Source organism: Arachis hypogaea, chromosome 17, assembly GCF_003086295.3.
Source record: "Arachis hypogaea cultivar Tifrunner chromosome 17, arahy.Tifrunner.gnm2.J5K5, whole genome shotgun sequence".
Classification (NCBI taxonomy): domain Eukaryota; kingdom Viridiplantae; phylum Streptophyta; class Magnoliopsida; order Fabales; family Fabaceae; genus Arachis; species Arachis hypogaea.
In genome coordinates, this window is record NC_092052.1 from 20,894,846 (window position 1) to 20,898,343 (window position 3,498).

The window sequence follows — 3,498 nt, forward strand, 5'->3', positions numbered from 1 at the left end:
TGGCAGCCATTGTGTTGGTGTCGAAGAAAGAGTTTTCAAAGAGAGAGAAGGGGAGCTCCGTCGGAGCTCATCACTAAGCTGTTGTTGCCGCCGCTGCTTTCCACTTCGAATTGTTGCACAGTCATTGCTAGGGTTCGCCACTGCCGCCGTTGGATTTGTAAAACCTGCAAAATTAGTAAATAATTAGCAAATAAATTAATTATTATTTTAACAATTAGAAAATAAAATTCTATAGTTTAATGAGATAGAGCTAATTAAAATAAGAATTTTGACATTAATTTTAAAGAATTTGGCACAAGATTGGACCAAATGGGACGAACCGAGCAAACCAGGCGCATAATGGGCCCAAGGCCCAGCCTAACACAATAACATAAAGAGCTTCCGCTCTTCTTCTCTCCTCCAAAATGAAACCCATGCTGAAAGCTTGCATGAGGGAGGAGGAAGAAGACCAAACCCTTACTCAATAATTCAACCTCACATAACTTTTGAGCCAGAGCTTTAATCGCCCCACCGTTTGCGGCCATGCGATCAGCGTGACGAGCTCTACAAAGTCCAGTCCTTGATTAGGTATGGAATTCACTTTTCAGTTTCAGTTTTCTTCTCCCCAAATTTTGAAAATTCAATGTGAAATTATGTTGAATTTTGTATGATTTCTGTGTTTAGGTTCGAGTTAACTCACAGATATTGTCGGGTTTAGCTCGATTGAGCTATAGGTCAGGTAAGCACTCTCAAACCCTTGGTATAAATATTGAATTAGTAAACTATATTTTCATTGTGGCGATAAATGTGATGTTAAATTGAAATTGGTTGTTGATTGGAGTCAAAGTAAGAATTTGGAAGCTTGAGATCAAGTTTTGGAGGCTGGATTTTGTTGGGTGAGGAGCTGGGAATTTCAAGGCTTGAAGTATGATATATAAGTGAGGTGTTCCAGGTTTATCGGGGAATCGGCCAAGGTATGGTTTCAGTTTCTCATAACTAAAATATAATGTGTCGTGAAAACTTAGGTTAGTTGACCGTTAGATAGGAAATTGAATTGTTGATGGTTGAGATTGAGTAATATGTATGTTGGTTAGTGATGTTGAGGTTATGATGTTGTGATGTGTAATTAATTTATTGTATGTGAAGAGTGGTAAATGATAATGATGATGTTTATTAAGATGTTGATGATTTAGGATTGGTTGGCATTTATGATATTTGGCAAATTAAGGTTATTGTTGGTGAAGTAATATAAATTTTGTGGAGACTGATGAAGTGTATATGCATGTTGTTGATGATTTTGTATAATGTTACTTTGGATATGGATTATTGTATTGAAAGTAGAATTTTAATTGTAAATTGGTATGTATGAAGAAGATGAGGGGTGTTGATGAAGGGTTGAACTTGGTTGGAGGCACATTTGGTAAGTATTAATAGGGGTTGGGATTTTTAAATGTTTTGAAAGTTGAGGTTTGAAAGTTTAATGAAATCCTTGATTTTTGACCAACTTTGATGAAGCATAACTTGACCTCCGGACCTCCGAATTTTATCAAAATTTTCTTGAAAGAAAATTTGGTTCGAGAGATTTATGCCGTTCAAAGAACAGATGAAAAATGTTTTAAAACGAAAAAGTTATGCGCGTCGGAAGTTTGGTATGTAAAATTAAAATTCTACAACACTTGAACATTTTGGTCACCCTGCATAACTCGTGTACGCGAGCCTCAAACGCGACGCGGCCATTCTCATCGGGTTTGGTGTCTCGCATACGCGAGCAATGGGTTTTTGAAGGGTCGCGTACGCAAAGGGTAACACGTGACGCGGGCCTTTGTTTCGGGTCACACTCCCCGCGTATGCGAACCCCTGTTTTTCTGGAACATGAAATTGCTCTTTCAAACCATTCCTTCAACTTTCAAGCCTTGGTAACTTTTTTTTAAAGCCTAATATTTGGTCCTTGGGTAGTGGAGTGTGGTGTATGATGAAGTAAGCCTCTTATTGATGAAGGAAGAGGTAAAAATGAATGAATAAATGTAAGTAAAAATGAATGAAGAATTATTAATGAAATATGATTGCTGATTAAATGATTTTGATTAATTGAGGAAGTGTGAAAATGTGGCGAGTATACCGGAGATGCATATATGAGTTAATGAATGAATGTGGTAAATGAATCATGATGGAAAATGTTGGATGTGAGTATGCTTGTGTTTTCTCTCTGGTTGTAAGGGTGACAGAGCACCGATACCCTCTAATGGTGACAGGGCACATATACCCTCTAATGGTGACGGATCCCCTCTAATGGTATTAATGCGCAACAGAGAGACTATGCCCGGGTTAGCTACTAGACGTGTCGGGTTGGCTTGACAACCGACAGATGAGACTTATCAGCCATAGGACATGCATGCATCATATGCATCTATGTGTTTGTTTGGTGTGCTTTGTTTGGAATGCCTAACTGATCATATGAACTACTTGTTACTTGTTTATCTGCTGTATATGCATTTAAATTGTGATTTCTTTGTATGTAATACCTGTGTTTGAAAATAAATATCTCGAGTGGTAGTTGGGAGGTTCGGAGGAGTTGGAAAGGGGAGTGTTAGACTAGAAAGAAGATCCTTAGTTAGTTGCCTAATTTACTTTTGGTTTAGTTATATTTTAGAAGATTAAATCGAACACTGGGAGTTCCAGGATCGCCTCTGGCTTTCCCAGGACCTTATATGTTAGTTATGTGGGCACTGTTACCATGCTGAGAACCTCTGGTTCTCACCCCATACATATTCTGTGGTTTTCAGATGCAGGATGTGAGGCACCTCGCTGAGGCATTCTAGAAGTTTATGAAGTGAAGAACTCTTGCCTTTTGGGATTATATTTTGGTTTTTGATATATATATATGTAGATACTTTATATCTCCATTGTATATATTATGTTTTATCCCTCTTAGAGGTTGATTTGGAGAAACAGGTTCTGTAAACTGTATTTTGGGATTCTGATGTATATATGTATATATGCTCTGTCCGATTTTAACTTTGCGAACCAGGTCAGAAGCTTTGTTACCTGTATCCTGGAACTCTTTTGTATATATTCCTATTTAGTTTACTCTTATCCTGTTTCATTTACGTTGATGCTTTCGTAAGTGCTGTGTTTTTCCATTTAACTTTTTGTTTTAACTTTCTTTCAAAGGCTCATAGATAAATCTTCTTTTCAACTATATATATATATATATATATATATATATATATATATATATATATATAATATTTTATTTTTAGAGGTCGTAATACCTCACCACCTCTGTTTTTTAACTTAAGCGTAAAGCTCTATGTGGTAGGGTGTTACAGGATTTGCCGTAGAGAAGAGCGCGAACGGGAGAGAACAAGGAGCTCTCTGTCGCTAGAAAATGGTGCTGTTGTCGCCGGAAGTCACTGTGGAGCTACTACTACTGTGTTCTGTCATCCCTCCTTAGATACAATAAGTATTCTTATTCTGGAACCCTCGTCGTTAGTGTTCTACTATTAGTTTGTTAAGGAT